The 18,729-nt window shown below is 57.5% G+C and overlaps 1 long non-coding RNA gene across 1 annotated transcript; it reads right to left on the reverse strand.

The window, feature by feature from the left end:
- Window positions 1–9,286: 9,286 nt before the first annotated feature.
- LOC139829599 (uncharacterized) lies at window positions 9,287–12,222 on the reverse strand. Its single transcript, XR_011742148.1, has 4 exons — window positions 12,164–12,222; window positions 10,023–10,061; window positions 9,861–9,938; window positions 9,287–9,771 (listed from the first exon to the last, which is right to left on the reverse strand). It is a non-coding gene; the product is annotated as an uncharacterized lncRNA (long non-coding RNA).
- Between the last annotated feature and the right edge of the window lie 6,507 nt (window positions 12,223–18,729).

Here is an 18,729-nt window from a genome sequence, read left to right on the forward strand (position 1 = left end):
TCCGGAATGACCGTCACCTGAAAAGCTGCTCCCGGAGCCTGGACGATCTCCCCGCCTCCGAAACCACCGTCCCGGTCGGACCCGAAACGAAACGCTGACCGTGAACTTCACCTGGCGGCCGGGACCTGGGAAAAAACACCCTCCTGGGGGGGCAGAGCATGGGAATCCCCTGGCAGTGGCTTCTTTTCCTATTTCAACTTTTTTCTCCTTTTCAGGTAAATTTCAAAATAAACCTGCAAAGAAAACAACTACCCCAGAACACAATCCTACCAGACGTCACAGCTAAACGGCACCGCTCGCTCCGATACCAAACCCACCGCCCTCTCGCACGGCGGCCGTTCTCCCGGCTCGAACCGTGGCCCCGTGCCCGCGTCGCCCCTCGGGAACGTCATTCCCAGGAGCCTGAAAAATGGCCCTGCCTGCCAAAACCCCGGTCCTACGGCCAACCCTGTGCAAACCTTGGTGACAAATGTCACCTCACAGAGTGGCCGGGACCAGGGAAAAAAAAACCCAGCCGGGGGAAAAAAAAAATCCCCCGGCTGGGGTTTTTTTATTCTATTTTAAAATTGAAATGTACCTGAAAATGAAAAACCATTAAACTGCAAGGACAAAAGCCCACAACCCAGAAACACAAACACACCGAATCTCACAGCTCACCACACCGCTCATTCACCCGACAAAGCCACCTCACGCATCACATCCATTGTCCCCTCTGTGCCGTCGCCCCTCAGGAACGTTGTTCCCGGGAGCCTCGCATGGCCCTGCCTGCCAAAACCCCGGTCCTACGGCCGACCCCGTGCAAACCTTGGCGACGAACCTCGCCTCGCGGAGCGGCCGGGACCGGGGAAAAAAAAACCCAGCCGGGGGAAAAAAAAAAAATCCCCCGGCTGGGGTTTTTTTATTCTATTTTAAAATTGAAATGTACCTGAAAAGGAAAAACCATTAACCTGCAAGGACAACAACCCACAACCCAGAAACACAAACGCACCAAATCTCACAGCTCACCACACCGCTCATTCACCCGACAAAGCCACCTCCCGCATCACAGCCACTCTCCCCTATGCACCATTGCCCCTCGGGAACGTTGTTCCCGGGAGCCTCAAATGGCCCTGCCTGCCAAAACCCCGGTCCTACAGCCGACCCCGTGCGAACCTTGGCGACGAACGTCGCCTGGCGGAGCGGCCGGGACCGGGGAAAAAAAAACCCAGCCGGGGGAAAAAAAAAAAATCCCCCGGCTGGGGTTTTTTTATTCTATTTTAAAATTGAAATGTACCTGAAAAGGAAAAAACATTAACCTGCAAGGACAAAAACCCACAACCCCAACTATACAAATGCATCACAATCACACGGCTCACCGCACCGCTCATTCACCTACCAAACCCACCCCACGCCGCACCCATCGTCGCCTCTATGCCGTCACCCCTCGGGAACGTTGTTCCCGGGAGCCTCGAATGGCCCTGCCTGCCGAAACCCCGGCCCGAGGGCCGCCCGCCTCCGAACCTTGGCGACAAACGTCGCCTCACGGAGCGGCCGGGACCGGGGAAAAAAAAACCCAGCCGGGGGAAAAAAAAAAAATCCCCCGGCTGGGGTTTTTTTATTCTATTTTAAAATTGAAATGTACCTGAAAAGGAAAAACCATTAACCTGCAAGGACAACAACCCACAACCCAGAAACACAAACGCACCGAATCTCACAGCTCACCACACCGCTCATTCACCCGACAAAGCCACCTCCCGCATCACAGCCACTCTCCCCTATGCACCATTGCCCCTCGGGAACGTTGTTCCCGGGAGCCTCAAATGGCCCTGCCTGCCAAAACCCCGGTCCTACGGCCGACCCCGTGCAAACCTTGGCGACGAACGTCGCCTCGCGGAGCGGCCGGGACCGGGGAAAAAAAAACCCAGCCGGGGGAAAAAAAAAAAATCCCCCGGCTGGGGTTTTTTTATTCTATTTTAAAATTGAAATGTACCTGAAAAGGAAAAAACATTAACCTGCAAGGACAAAAACCCACAACCCCAACTATACAAATGCATCACAATCACACGGCTCACCGCACCGCTCATTCACCTACCAAACCCACCCCACGCCGCACCCATCGTCGCCTCTATGCCATCACCCCTCGGGAACGTTGTTCCCGGGAGCCTCGAATGGCCCTGCCTGCCGAAACCCCGGCCCGAGGGCCGCCCGCCTCCAAACCTTGGCGACGAACGTCGCCTCGCGGAGCGGCCGGGACCGGGGAAAAAAAAACCCAGCCGGGGGAAAAAAAAAAAACCCCCCGGCTGGGGTTTTTTTATTCTATTTTAAAATCTAAAAGAACCTGAAAAGGAAAAACCATTAACCTGCAAGGACAACAACCCACAACCCAGAAACACAAACGCACCAGATCACACAGCTCAGCACACCGCTCATTCACCCGACAAAGCCACCCCACACATCACAGCCATCGTCCCCTCTGCGCCGTCGCCCCCCGGGAACGTTGTTCCCGGGAGCCTCGAATGGCCCTGCCTGCCAAAACCCCGGTCCTACGGCCTCCCGCCTCCGAACCTTGGCGACGAACGTCACCTCGCGGAGCGGCCGGGACCGGGGAAAAAAAAACCCAGCCGGGGGAAAAAAAAAAAATCCCCCGGCTGGGGTTTTTTTATTCTATTTTAAAATTGAAATTTACCTGAAAAGGAAAAAACATTAACCTGCAAGGACAAAAACCCACAACCCCAACTATACTAATGCGTCACAATCACACGGCTGACCGCACCGCTCATTCACCTACCAAACCCACCCCACCCTCACACGGGACCCATCGTCCCCTCTGTGCCGTCGCTCCTCGGGAACGTCGTTCCCGAGAGCCTCGGATGGCCCTGCCTGCCGAAACCCCGGTCCTACGGCCTCCCGCCTCCGAACCTCGGCGACGAACGTCGCCTCGCGGAGCGGCCGGGACCGGGGAAAAAAAAACCCAGCCAGGGGAAAAAAAAAAAAATCCCCCGGCTGGGGATTTTTTATTCTAATATAAATTCTAAAAGAACCTGAAAAGGTAAACCATTAACCTGCAAGGACAAAAACCCACAACCCCAAAATACAAACGCACCAGATCACACAGCTCAGCACAACTCTCATTCACCTACCAAACCCACACTCACACTGCAGCCCTCGTCCCCTCTGTGCCGTCGCCCCTCGGGAACCCGGCTCCCGGGAGCCTCCGAAACGGCCCTGCCTGCCGAAACCCGGCCCGAGGGCCGCCCGCGTCCGAACCTCGGCGACGAACGTTGCCTCGCGGAGCGGCCGGGACCGGGGGAAAAACCCGGTCGGGGGGGATGGATCCCCCGGCTGGAGTTTTTTATTCTTTAACTTTGGAATTTACCTGAAAAGGAAAAAAAATTGAACCTCCAAGGACAAATAACTACAGCCCCGAGCCGCATTCGCTCGAGGTTTCGCGCTATCCGAACGCTCTGCGCGTCGTCTACCCCGTCGACCGCTTGTTCCTCTCCCGAAGATTGGCTTGACACGGGGATTTCACGCTTGGCACTTATTTCCCTTGCCGTCCTTCGTATAGTTCTTGACCGTGGTGACCTATTCTCGCTCGGCTTCCCGATCCCGTCGATTACCGTGACCTCCTTCCTCTGAGATTCCGCGACTCAAACTCGCCCCGCGTCTCCGTCGCCGAACGCCGACGACGCCCGCGATCCCCCCGACGTCGCTCGGTCTCGCCGGACGGCTTGGGCTGAGGCGGAATGTAATGGCGAGGGACACTAATGCTGACTAGGAGGACAGAACATGCTAAGCGAATTCGGCTGAAACTTGATGCGGAGCGATTTCGACGTGGACGGGAGATGCCGAAGGCTACGGGGAGGTCTTTCCGTCGAGACGTGAGGTTGGGATCGGACCCCCTCGTTTTCTAAACTCCTCTGCGGACGGGAGCCCGGGTGCGGCCGGATCCGAACTCGGCCCCGCGCTGGATCTACGGTCGGCCTCCCGGCCGTGCGGGGAACAGGGAAAACACCTAAGATATTATATTGACATATGGCTAAAGGACTGGATGTGCACACCTGACTCCTCATACCGCTCAGCCTGAATTTCAGAATGGCATCGCTCTACGCCTCGGCGTCCGTACCACCCTTCCAGAGGCACGGGGACGGTTGATCGTGGTCTAAGTCCTCGGTCTATCGGGGCGACCTCTCGGGCAAAATCCGTGTAAATAACCAACCGAACGGAGCGGTACTGCGGGAAGGCTGACCGGAGCTGCCGCTTCTGCTGAGGTCCCGGCCGAGCGTGGAAATCCCTGGGTATTTATACCCTTACAAACTATTCACCCGCCCCTCTACGCTGCGATTCGGTCCGATAGCGATAGCCGAGTCTCCGGTCTTCTCGCTTCTGGGCGGATCCTTTGCACCGACCTCGCGCCGGACTCGGCTCTGCGCGGCCGTAGATTCGGTTTACGGTCCGTGGGAGCGTCCCGACGGCCTCGAACGTGGCGTTTTCGGCGACGGAAGCCTATTCCTGCGGGAACGTGTAAAGCGCGCCTTACGGGATGGGTGACGATCGGAGTCTGTAGCTGCTTTTGTTACCGTCGAGTAAAGGCTATAATTATGAGTGCTACATAGCCTAATAAAACGCCTTGTTATAAGTGAGTCGTGTTCACAATGTAGTCCCCTGCAAAAAAAAAATACAAAAAGATTTCATTAAAACAGGCTTTGTCTATGAAATAACAGCACACCACAGAAAACACTAGTCAACAATGGTCTCTGTAACAACTGCAAAACACCACTAAAAGGACTTGCAACTCCCCTGCCCCCAGCTACTGCGTCCCAGATGACTACTGGCTACACATTTTAACACGTCAACAGATTAACCGTGGACTCCTAGAGCTCACTCCACCCGCCCCTGACTCCACACCGCCGGGCAGAGCAGCTCCAAGCCGAATGCGCACGTGCGCAGACCAACACGCCACAGAACGTTACAGACGACATCATGTCAACAACACCAACAACACCCAACGATGGCAACAACTCCCAAGCACAGAGGCATTGATCAAAAGAACCTGCAGGGGGGTAGTGGTGTGGCAAGGAGCCTCCACTGCAACCCCAGAAAACAAAGGAGCCAAACGTCACGGCCCCTTATGAGACGGCGGCACTGGAGCACACACACGCAGAGACGGCGGCACTGGCGCACACACACGCAGAGACGGCGGCACTGGCGCACACACACGCAGAGACGGCGGCACTGGCGCACACACACGCAGAGACGGCGGCACTGGCGCACACACACGCAGAGAGGGCGGCGGCACTGGCACACACACACGCAGAGGAGACGGCGGCACTGGCGCAGACACACGCAGAGGAGACGGCGGCGCTACTTAAAAACTTCAAGATGCTGGGAAGAAGTGCCAGTCCCTTAGACTGGAGTGGTACAGAGCAGAGCTGCTGATGCAGCCCAGAACTACACCATAAAACACAACTGAGCAGAAACATCCAAAATGCAAAAACCATTCACACTTTCAGCTACTGATACAATAAAACTGGGACCCAATTGGCGCTACGCCAATTGGCTCTGGCATTCAAAATCCCAGGACGGCGCCCGGGATCCCTGTCGGGTCCCTCAAACGCGATGAGACCCCGGGATCGTCTGACAGGCACAATGCAAGCCTCCCGACCTGCAACACAACACTGACACTGCTTAAAAACTTCAAGATGCTGGGAAGAAGTGCCAGTCCCTTAGACTGGAGGGGTACAGAGCAGAGCTGCTGATGCAGCCCAGAACTACACCATAAAACGCAACTGAGCAGAAACATCCAAAATGCAAAAACCATTCACACTTTCAACTACTGATACAAGAAAACCGGGACCCGATTGGCGCTACGCCAACTGGCACCGGCGTTCCGGATCCCGGGATGGCGCCCGGGATCCCTGTCGGGTCCCTCAAGCGCGACGAGACCCCGGGACCGTCTGACAGGCACGATGCGAGCCTCCCAACCTGCAATACAACACTGACACGAGGCTGGAGCTGCCCTGCCCGGGACACGCTGGCATCGCACTGTGAAGTTCCCTGGACCCTTCGCCTGCCCAAAAGGGACTGTTCCTGGATCACCCTTGCCCCAAAGAGAACTTTACCCCCCTCCCTGCAGTTCCCAACCCCTTCCCAGCCCCCCAGCCTCCACTTATCTTTCAGAGGGCCAAGAGACTGAATCCATCTTCAACAGAGGAAAACACCACATGTGCTGATGGAGATCTTCCTGCATCGCCGGGTTCCTCCTCGACATCTGCAATAACACAAGAAAACACACGCTCACTAAGCAGAGCGAGCACACAATATAAAGGCACAAGGCACATCTTCGCTCTGACACCACGCACCCACCCACCTGCTTACGGCGCTCTGCTCGGCTCTTCCGTCGCTCTTTCGTGCCAGGTTGTCCCTCTGCATCTGAAATCAAGGTATTCAACAAGTCACCCAAATGCTCATCAACAGCTTGACCATTCCACAGGTCTGCTTTCTATTCAGGAATCCCACCCGACACACTAATTGAGTCCCTAAAACACTGGGGAAGGGACTGCCAGCTCCCCTGCCCACAGCTACTGCATCCCAGATGACCGCACAACCTTTGCCTACACAATTGAATCTGTCAACAGATTAACCCTGGACTCCTAGAGTTCTCTCCACCCGCCCCTGACTCCACACCGCTGGGCAGAGCAGCTCCGAGCCGAACGTGCACGTGCGCAGACAAACGCGCCACAGAACGCTACGGACGACACGACCGCAACGGCACCGAAAACGCTCCGCAACGACAGCGACGCCAAAACCAGAGACGGCATCAATCCAAATGCCCTGCAGGGAGGCAGTGATGAGGCAAGGAGCCTCTTCCGCAGCCCCACGAAAAAGGAGCCCAACGTCACGGCCCCTTATGAGACGGCGGCTCTGGCGCGCACGCACGCACGCAGAGACGGCGGCTCTGGCGCGCACGCACGCACGCAGAGACGGCGGCTCTGGCGCGCACGCACGCACGCAGAGACGGCGGCTCTGGCGCGCACGCACGCACGCAGAGACGGCGGCTCTGGCGCGCACGCACGCACGCAGAGACGGCGGCTCTGGCGCGCACGCACGCACGCAGAGACGGCGGCTCTGGCGCGCACGCACGCACGCAGAGACGGCGGCTCTGGCGCGCACGCACGCACGCAGAGACGGCGGCTCTGGCGCGCACGCACGCACGCAGAGACGGCGGCTCTGGCGCGCACGCACGCACGCAGAGACGGCGGCTCTGGCGCGCACGCACGCACGCAGAGACGGCGGCTCTGGCGCGCACGCACGCACGCAGAGACGGCGGCTCTGGCGCGCACGCACGCACGCAGAGACGGCGGCTCTGGCGCGCACGCACGCACGCAGAGACGGCGGCTCTGGCGCGCACGCACGCACGCAGAGACGGCGGCTCTGGCGCGCACGCACGCACGCAGAGACGGCGGCTCTGGCGCGCACGCACGCACGCAGAGACGGCGGCTCTGGCGCGCACGCACGCACGCAGAGACGGCGGCTCTGGCGCGCACGCACGCACGCAGAGACGGCGGCTCTGGCGCGCACGCACGCACGCAGAGACGGCGGCTCTGGCGCGCACGCACGCACGCAGAGACGGCGGCTCTGGCGCGCACGCACGCACGCAGAGACGGCGGCTCTGGCGCGCACGCACGCACGCAGAGACGGCGGCTCTGGCGCGCACGCACGCACGCAGAGACGGCGGCTCTGGCGCGCACGCACGCACGCAGAGACGGCGGCTCTGGCGCGCACGCACGCACGCAGAGACGGCGGCGCTACTTAAAAACTTCAAGATGCTGGGAAGAAGTGCCAGTCCCTTAGACTGGAGGGGTACAGAGCAGAGCTGCCGATGCAGTCCAGAATGACACCATAAAACACAACTGAGCAGAAACATCCAAAACGCAAAAACCATCCACGCTTTCAGCTGCCGATACAAGAAAACCGGGACCCGATTGGCGCTACGCCAACTGGCACCGGCGTTCCGGATCCCGGGATGGCGCCCGGGATCCCTGTCGGGTCCCTCAAGCGCGACGAGACCCTGGGATCCTCTGACAGGCACGATGCAAGCCTCCCGACCTGCAATACAACACTGACACAAGGCTGGAGCTGCCCTGCCCGGGACACGCTGGCATCGCACTGTGAAGTTCCCTGGACCCTTCACCTGCCCAAAAGGGACTGTTCCTGGAGCACCCTTGCCCCAAAGAGAACTTTACCCCCCTCCCTGCAGTTCCCAACCCCTTCCCAGCCCCCCAGCCTCCACTTATCTTTCAGAGGGCCAAGAGACTGAATCCATCTTCAACAGAGGAAAACACCACATGTGCTGATGGAGATCTTCCTGCATCGCCGGGTTCCTCCTCGACATCTGCAATAACACAAGAAAACACACGCTCACTAAGCAGAGCGAGCACACAATATAAAGGCACAAGGCACATCTTCGCTCTGACACCACGCACCCACCCACCTGCTTACGGCGCTCTGCTCGGCTCTTCCGTCGCTCTTTCGTGCCAGGTTGTCCCTCTGCATCTGAAATCAAGGTATTCAACAAGTCACCCAAATGCTCATCAACAGCTTGACCATTCCACAGGTCTGCTTTCTATTCAGGAATCCCACCCGACACTCTAATTGAGTCCCTAAAACACTGGGGAAGGGACTGCCAGCTCCCCTGCCCACAGCTACTGCATCCCAGATTACCGCACAACCTTTGCCTACACAATTGAATCTGTCAACAGATTAACCCTGGACTCCTAGAGCTCACTCCACCCGCCCCTGACTCCACACCGCCGGGCAGAGCAGCTCCGAGCCGAACGTGCACGTGCGCAGACAAACGCGCCACGGAACGCTATGGACGACACGACCGCAATGGCACCGAAAACGCTCCGCAACGACAGCGACGCCAAAACCAGAGACGGCATCGATCAAAACGCCCTGCAGGGAGGCAGTGATGAGGCAAGGAGCCTCTTCTGCAGCCCCACGAAAAAGGAGCCCAACGTCACGGTCCCTTATGAGACGGCGGCACTGGTGTACACACACACGCAGAGACGGCGGCACTGGCGCACACACACAGAGGAGACGGCGGCACTGGCGCACACACACGCAGAGAGAGACGGCGGCACTGGCGCACACACACAGAGGAGACGGCGGCACCGGCGCACACACACGCAGAGGAGACGGCGGCACGACCTAAGAACTTCTTCCCAGCATCTTGAAGTGCCAGTCCCTGGGACTGAAGGGTAGAGAGCAGAGCTGCTGAAGCAGCCCAGAATGACACCATAAATCACAACTGACCAGAAACGTCCAAAATGCAAGCACCGTCCACGCTTTTGGCTGATGATACAATAATCCAGCACCCGACTGGCACTACGCCAATTAACACCAGCATTCCGGATCCCGGGATGGCACCTGAGAGGCCCGTTGGGCCCCCGGAGCGCAGCGAGACCCCGGGATCGTCTCACAGGCGCTAGGCAGGCTTCCCGAACTACACGACAACGCAGACGCAGGCTGGAGCTGCCCTGCCCGGCACGTGCTGGCGTCGCGCTGTAAAGTTCCCTGGGCCCTTTATCCACCCAAAGGGGACTTTTCCTGGACAGCCCTTTCCCTTATCGGAACTTTACCCCCAGCCCTGCGATTCCCGGCCCCTTCCCGGCCCCCGTGCCTCCACTTATCTTTCAGAGGGCCGAGGGATCGAATCCACCTTCGACAGAGAAAACGCCACGTGTGCTAACGGAGATGTTCCTGCATCGCCGGGGTCCTCTTCAACATCTACGGTAACACGAGAAAACACACGCTCACTAAGCCGTGCCAGCACACGGTATCGCGGGGTAAACGCCGACTCCTCCCGCGACACCCACCTCCTCCTAAGATCCTCGGCGTTCCGTTCGGCGCGTCGTGTCACGGGTGCGGTCACAAACCCTCGTCGCTCGTAACGCCTAAGACAGTGAGAAACGAAAGAACTGTAGGGCTTGGAGCGAGTCCCCAGCCCCACGCTCCTCCTCGCCCATACCCCGGCTCACCAGAAACGTTCCTCCGAGTCCAAAGGGCCCAAAAGGAGCCTGCAAAACAAGAAGGAAACGCTGAACCGAGTCACCACGCGACACCGGGCTCCTCGACACCCGCCGCCGCCTCACCTTCTCGGCTGCTGGTCGGCGTGCGGCTTCGCCCCTCCGAGCCGGTCTGCGGCACCTGCGAAAACAAAGGCACCTGCTCAGACACTACCTGAAAACAGCCTGCCCGCAGACAATTCCATCTCCCGCTCCTTTACCTTGGCCGCTCGCCTGCCTGGCCGCCCTTGCTTTTGACTGCAACGCTGTTGACGACAGAGGTTCAGCTGCCGCCTGTAAAACACAACCAAAGGACGCTCACACCTGCACTGGCAACACGGGAACTGAAACGAGCTGCTGCTCTGGCCAAACACTCGTTCCTCACCTTGCCCGAGGAGCTGCGGTGCCGATACCCAGCTTTCCTCTTCGCTTCGCACCTGTAAAACAGACAAACAACCAAACTTAAATAAAGACAGAGGGCACATCTTCCCTCTGACACCACGCACCGACCCACCTGCTTACGGCGCTCTGCTCGGCTCTTCCGTCGCTCTTTCGTGCCAGGTTGTGCCTCTGCATCTGAAATCAAGGTATTCAACAAGTCACCCAGATGCTCATCAGCAGCTTGACCATTCCACAGGTCTGCTTTCTATTCAGGAATCCCACCTGAAGCTCTAATTGAGTCCCTAAAACACTGGGGAACAGACTGCCAGCTCCCCTGCCCACAGCTACTGCATCCCAGATGACCGCACAACCTTTGCCTACACAATTGAATCTGTCAACAGATTAACCCTGGACTCCTAGAGTTCTCTCCACCCGCCCCTGACTCCACACCGCCGGGCAGAGCAGCTCCGAGCCGAACGTGCGCATGCGCAGACAAACGCGCCACGGAACGCTATGGACGACACGACCGCAACGGCACCGAAAACGCTCTGCAACGACAGTGACCCGAAACCAGAGACAGCATCAATCCAAATGCCCTGCAGGGAGGCAGTGATGAGGCAAGGAGCCTCTTCCGCAGCCCCACGAAAAAGGAGCCCAACGTCACGGCCCCTTACGAGACGGCGGCACTGGCGCACACACACACGCAGAGACGGCGGCACTGGCGCACACACACGCAGAGGAGACGGCGGCACTGGCGCGCACACACGCAGAGGAGACGGCGGCACGACCTAAAAACTTCTTCCCAGCATCTTGAAGTGCCAGTCCCTGGGACTGGAGGGGTAGAGAGCAGAGCTGCTGATGCAGCCCAGATTGACACCATAAATCACAACTGACCACAAACATCCAAAACGCAAGAACCACCCACGCTTTTGGCTGATGATACAATAATCCAGCACCCGATTGGCTCTACGCCAATTAACACCGGCATTCCGGATCCCGGGATGGCACCTGAGAGGCCCGTTGGGCCCCCGGAGCGCAGCGAGACCCCGGGATCGTCTGACAGACGCGAGGCAGGCTTCCCGAGCTACACGACAACGCAGACGCAGGCTGGAGCTGCCCTGCCCGGCACGTGCTGGCGTCGCGCTGTAAAGTTCCCTGGGCCCTTTACCCACCCAAAGGGGACTTTTCCTGGACAGCCCTTTCCCTCATCAGAACTTTACCCCCCTCCCTGCGATTCCCGGCCCCTTCCCGGCCCCCGTGCCTCCACTTATCTTTCAGAGGGTTGTGGGACCAAATCCACCTTCGACAGAGAAAACGCCACGTGCGCTAACGGAGATGTTCCTGCATTGCCGGGGTCCTCTTCAACATCTACAGTAACACGAGAAAACACACGCTCACTAAGCCGTGCCAGCACACGGTATCGCGGGGTAAACGCCGACTCCTCCCGCAACACCCACCTCCTCCTAAGATCCTCGGCGTTCCGTTCGGCGCGTCGTGTCACGGGTGCGGTCACAAACCCTCGTCGCTCGTTACGCCTAAGACAGCGAGAAACAAAAGAACTGTAGGGCTTGGAGCGAGTCCCCAGCCCCACGCTCCTCCTCGCCCATACCCCGGCTCACCAGAAACGCTCCTCCGAGTCCAAAGGGCCCAAAAGGAGCCTGCAAAACAAGAAGGAAACGCTGAACCGAGTCACCAGGCGACACCGGGCTCCTCGACACCCGCCGCCGCCTCACCTTCTCGGCTGCTGACCGGCGTGCGGCTTCGCCCCTCCGAGCCGGTCCGCGGCACCTGCGAAAACAAAGGCACCCGCTCGGACGCTGCTCAAAAACAGCCCGCCCGTAGACGGGCCCGTCTACCGCTCCTTTACCTTGGCCGCTCGCCCACCTGCCTGCCCACCCTTGCTTTTGACTGCAACGCTGTTGACCACAGAGGTTCAGCTGCCGCCTGTAAAACACAACCCAATGACGCTCACCTGCACTGGCAACACGGGACCTGAAATGAGCTGCTGCTTCGGCCCGACGCTCATTGTTTGCCTTGCCCGAGGACCTGCGGTGCTAATACCCAGGTTTCCTCTTCGCTTCTATGAAAGAGACAAATGACCAAACTTCCATAGAGCCACACGGCACATCTTCCCGCTGGCACCACACACCGACCCACCTGCTTATGGCGCGCTGCTCGCCTCTTCTGTTGCTCTTTCGTACCAAGTCATCCCTCTACCTCTGAAAACAAGGTATTCAACAAGTCACCGGGACGCTCATCAAGCGCTTGACCATTCCACAGGTTTGCTTTCTATTCAGGAATCCCACCCGACACTCTAATTGAGTCCCTAAAACACTGGGGAACGGACTGCCAGCTCCCCCGCCCACAGCTACTGCATCCCAGATGACCACACAACCTTTGCCTACACAATTGGATCTGTCAACAGATTAACCCTGGACTCCTAGAGCTCACTCCACCCGCCCCTGACTCCACACCGCCGGGCAGAGCAGCTCCGAGCCAAACGTGCGCGTGCGCAGACAAACGCGTCACAGAACGCTATGGACGACACGACCGCAACAGCACCGAAAACGCTCTGCAACGACAGTGACCCGAAACCAGAGACGGCATCAATCCAAATGCCCTGCAGGGAGGCAGTGATGAGGCATTGAGCCTCTTCTGCAGCCCCACGAAAAAGAAAAGGGAGCCGAACGTCACGGCCCCTTACGAGACGGCGGCACTGGCGCACACACACGCAGAGGAGACGGCGGCACTGGCGCACACACGCAGAGGAGACGGCGGCACTGGCGCACACACGCAGAGGAGACGGCGGCACTGGCGCACACACGCAGAGGAGACGGCGGCACTGGCGCACACACGCAGAGGAGACGGCGGCACTGGCGCACACACACGCAGAGGAGACGGCGGCACGACCTAAGAACTTCTTCCCAGCATCTTGAAGTGCCAGTCCCTGGGACTGGAGGGGTAGAGAGCAGAGCTGCTGATGCAGCCCAGATTGACACCATAAATCACAACTGACCACAAACATCCAAAACGCAAGAACCACCCACGCTTTTGGCTGATGATACAATAATCCAGCACCCGATTGGCTCTACGCCAATTAACACCGGCATTCCGGATCCCGGGATGGCACCTGAGAGGCCCGTTGGGCCCCCGGAGCGCAGCGAGACCCCGGGATCGTCTGACAGACGCGAGGCAGGCTTCCCGAGCTACACGACAACGCAGACGCAGGCTGGAGCTGCCCTGCCCGGCACGTGCTGGCGTCGCGCTGTAAAGTTCCCTGGGCCCTTTACCCACCCAAAGGGGACTTTTCCTGGATGGCCCTTTCCCTTATCAGAACTTTACCCGCCTCCCTGCGATTCCCGGCCCCTGTGCCTCCACTTATCTTTCAGAGAGCCGAGGGACGGAATCCACCTTCCACAGAGGAAAACGCCACGTGCGCTAACAGGGATCTTCTCGCAGTTGTCGCTTTCTCCATCGTCGCCTACGGTAAGGAAAGCGAGGACACGCATGCTATAGAGCGCCCAAATAATATTTATCCGTAGTAGCCTACGGTTCGTTGCTCACCTTGGCTGAGTTCTGGGAGGTACATTTGAATGATCCACCGGGGATCGCCGCACGCTGCAAAGGTTCTGGAGACGAGATGCTTCTCCAGGAGAAGAGATTATATTAACAACTATTAATACAGCAATACAAACCGAAAAACAACACTCCATCTCCATCGTGGTCAGGAGTTTTGGGAAAATGCAAAGCACCTGGAAATGAATCAACAAATGAAACATAATGAGAAACAACTCTTCTACTACAGCTATTGTTAAACCTTCGCTGTCCCTGAAGCTCTTACGTCAAACAGGCACCTCTGCTTGTCCAAAGACATCTGCCCACTTAGATTAAACGTCTCAAAAGCTGCTGGCTGCTGAAGGAGCAGCAGAGAACCACCACCCAAGCTGCCCTGGAGCAGAAAGAGCTCCCTGCCCGGGGACCGGGGCTCAAATACCCAGGGCTCCGCCCACCCCTTCCCACAAACCCCTGGGAAAGGGGCGGGGTCATTCACCCCAGACCCCCTCACCACCCTTACCAAATTACCTGGAATCTCCCTGAAAATGACAGCGCCTGCACTTTATTGCTGCTATTGCAGCTACAATGAGATTGAGTATGGATTTCAACTTAGTTTTTCTAGGGAGTAAATAGAAAGTGAAATACCACCACCAGCACTCCAGCATCTTCATTGTAGTCAGGAATTTCAGGAAAACGCAAAGGACCTGGAATTGAATCAACAAATGAAAAATAATGACAAACAACCTTTCTACTACAACTGCTACTGAACCTTTGCTGCTCCTGAAGCTCTTACGTCAAACAGACACCTCCGCTTGTCCAAAGACATCTGCCCATTTGGATTAAACAGCTCAAAAGCTGCTGGCTGCTGAAGGAGCAGCAGAGAACCACCACCCAAGAGGCTCTGGAGCAGAATGAGCTCCCTGCCCGGGGACCGGGGCTCAAATACCCAGGGCTCCGCCCACCCCTTCCCACAAACCCCTGGGAAAGGGGCGGGGTCATTCACCCCAGACCCCCTCACCACCCTTACCAAATTACCTGGAATCTCCCTGAAAATGACAGCACCTGCACTTTATTGCTGCTATTGCAGCTACAATGAGACCGAGTATGGATCTCAACTTAGTTTTTCTAGGGAGCAGATAGAAAGTGAAATACAACTGCCAGCACTCCATCTCCATTGTAGTCAGGAATTTTCGGAAAATGCAAAGCAGCTGGAACCGAATCAATGAATGAAACATAATGACAAACAACCTTTCTACTACAGCTGCTACTGAACCTTTGCTGCTCCTGAAGCTCATACCTCGAACAGACACCTCCGCTTCTCCAAAGACGTCTGCCCACGTAGATTAAACGGCTCAAAAGCTGCCGAGGGGAGGGGTCGATCGTCCCAGGCCCCGCCCACCACCCTTATAAAATCACCTGGACCCTAACTAGAAATGACAGCACCTGTGGGAGATTTAAGGGATGTTCTTAAGGTTGTTGTGCGGATGGGTTTCTGTTAGGTAGAGATTTATTTCTGACCTAGACAAAGCGACTCCGAGGCCGGCGTGAAGGCTGAAAAACACCACCTGTTATGAGAGTGAGGTAATTCTATAATAACGAGACCCGAACGTGGACGATATCCGATCAGCCGACGCGTGTTTGGAACGTGGACGCTTATCGGGAAACAACTGCGTATATAAGGAGGCTTGTCTCTGCAATAAATGGCTTCGCTTGAATTCGTATGGAATTGCGTGGAGTCCGTGAGTTTGCGCCCTCGCGAGCGGTGACCCCGACGTGATCCCTAAGGAGAATTTACGGAAGGCGCGCGACCGCTGCGAGGAGCGAGCCCCAGCTGGAACGGCTCGGCTGGACCGGGACCGGGACGCGGGCTGCGGGCTGCGTGACTCCCGATTGATGGCTACGGAGCGACAGAGGAGGGATAAAGGATCCGATATCGTCGCAATGGACGCCCAAAGAGGTGAGCGGCTAGGGGCGAGAGGAGATGGGGCAGAATATTTTTAAAGAAGAAGAAGAAGAAATACTGGGGGGTTCTCCCGCATATTCTCTCTAAGAGAGGGGTGAAGTATGAGGAGAGTAACCTCAAAAGACTGTTAATTTGGTGCAGAGGCAGTGGGTTTCCTGCTGAACTGTTAGGAGTTTTTCAAATAGAGACCTGAGAAAAAGTGGGAACTGTGTTGTGGAAGGCGATTAGTCGCAGTGAAAAATATATTCTCGGCCTTGTAACCACCTGTAAGCTGGTAATTACTACGGTGAAGCAATTAAAACCTGAAAAGACTGTTATGAGCATTAGTGACTCAAAACTTTAACTTGAACTTTGGGATGATATCTAAAAACCTAACCCTAATCCCTAACCCGGTGTGAAGTGGCGGGGGAGGGGGTGTGAAGTGGCCGGGAGGGGGTGTGAAGTGGCCGGGAGGGGGTGTGAAGTGCCCGGGGAGGGGGTGTGAAGTGGCCGGGAGGGGGTGTGAAGTGGCCGGGAGGGGGTGTGAAGTGGCCGGGGAGGAGGTGTGAAGTGGCCGGGGCAGGGGTGTGAAGTGGCCGGGGCAGGGGTGTGAAGTGGCCGGGGCGGGGGTGTGAAGTGGCCGGGGCGGGGGTGTGAAGTGGCCGGGGCGGGGGTGTGAAGTGGCCGGGGCGGGGGTGTGAAGTGGCCGGGGCGGGGGTGTGAAGTGGCCAGGGAGGAGGTGTGTTTACCTCATTTGCATATTTAATTAGGTAGTTTTCATAATCGGGGTTTAATTTGCATAATCAGGGTCTCATTTGTTTCATGTGTGTTTGGCTGTTTATTGTTTGAGTATTTCCTAGGGGTACGGTAATGTCATGTAATGGATCGGAACGTATAATTTAGTTTTTTCTTCTTTTTCCACACAAAATACCTACAAGTCTGGTGCAGCAGTAGGGCTGTGGATGCTCTAGGGGAGGACTGGAATTATTTATTTAATATATATTTTTTTTAATCCCCTAGAGCATCCACAGCCCTACTGCTGCACCTGAAAAAAACAAGACAGTTTAGTTTGCATTTTATTTTCAGTTTGGCAATTTAGGTAAACTGACATGCTGTCCAATAGAAACCCTGCCAGAACTGCACACGCGATCCCATTCAACCTCACCAATCGGTCCGCTCAAACTCCATCAAACACACGCTCGGACAGAGTCCGACACTCACAGAAAAAAAGACCGGCACGCACAGACAGACAAAGTCCGACACTCGCACACAACAGCGATAGACACCGAGTATAACGCGCCCACACGGATGCCAAGTCCGGCACACGGACGGTGACGCTGAGTCCTACGCGCACGCATAGACACAGACAAAGTCCAACACTCGCACGGCACGGAGTCCCACACGCTCACATACAGAGACAGAGTCCAGCACGCAGACAGAGAAAAGGACAAAGTCTAACACACGCCGCACGGTGACAAATTCCCGCACGGACACCAGCGCTCCAGCCCTCCCGCGCCCTCTGATTGGCCCGCTCCGCACCCTCGCTCGCCTTCTCGCCGGGACCCCCGCGCCCTTTGCCCGCGCGGCTTCCGGCAGCCGCGTTTGGAAGGAAACAACAAACCACGCTCCTTTGCTTTACGGGGACAAGGGGGGGCAGGTGGTCACCCCCGGCAGAACAAACCCTTCTATCTTGCATGGCCCTTCGCCATCAGAATCGCACAGGAGTGAACTCGTAAGAGCAAAGCAGCCGTCTGACAGACGCGCTCAGAACCAGACGAGGCTGGGGTTACACAAACGGACTCGCATTGTGGTAACATCGCTTTATTTATTGCCCCCCCGCCCCGTGCTTTAAGGTGGGTTGTGCGGGACTGGGCGGAGTCTTCAGAGGCACTGACGAATCAGGTGAGAGCGATGGTCACCTGCGAGAGGAGCTCGGCCAGGCGGGCGGAGCAATTGGGGGCGGCGGCTGAGGGCGTGTCGGCCGATCGGATGCGGCGCGGCTGGGGGCAGGTGGCCGATGGGGTGAGGGCGGAGGCGTCGTGAATCGCTGGGGTGAGAGTCAAAGGGAGGAACCAAGCAGAGCCTGACCCCAGCGCCCCCAGTTCACCACAGTTCACCCCAGTTCCCTTTGATCTTGTCACACTGCTCCCCATTGACCCCCACTGACCCCTCAGTGTCTGAACTCCTGGGTCCCTCCTGAAGTCTGGATCCTTTGGGGCACTCCTAGGTCCCCCCCCGAACTCCTGGGTCCTTTGGGTAACTCCTGGGTCCTTTGGGCAACTCCTGGGTCCCCCCCTATACTCTTAGTTCAATCCTGAACTCCTGGGTCCCTCCTGAACTCTGGATCCTTTGGGGCACTCCTAGATCCCCCCCCTGAACTCCTGGGTGGGTCCCTCCTGAACTCCTGGTCCCCCTCCTAAACTCTTTGGTCCCCCCCTGAGCTCTTGGGGGCCCCCCTGAACTCTTGGGTTCCCCCCTGAACTCCTGGGTCATTTGGGGCACTCCTGGGTCCCCTCCTGAACTCCTGGTTCCTTTGGGGAACTCCTGGTTCCTTTGGGGCACTCCTAGGTCCCTCCTGAACTCCTGGGTCCCCTCCTGAACTCTTGGGTCCCTCCTGAACTCCTGGGTGGGTCCCCTCCTGAACTCCTGGGTCCCCCCCTGAACTCTTGGGTCCCTCCTGAATTCTTGGGTCCTTTGAGGAACTCCTGGCTCCCGGCCGAACTCTTGGGTCCTTTGGGGCACTCCTGGGGCCCTCCTGAACTCTTGGGTCCCCCCCTGAACTCCTGGATCCTTTGGGACACT

The sequence above is a fragment of the Patagioenas fasciata genome, chromosome 21 (genome assembly GCF_037038585.1).
Source record: "Patagioenas fasciata isolate bPatFas1 chromosome 21, bPatFas1.hap1, whole genome shotgun sequence".
Classification (NCBI taxonomy): Eukaryota; Metazoa; Chordata; class Aves; order Columbiformes; family Columbidae; genus Patagioenas; species Patagioenas fasciata.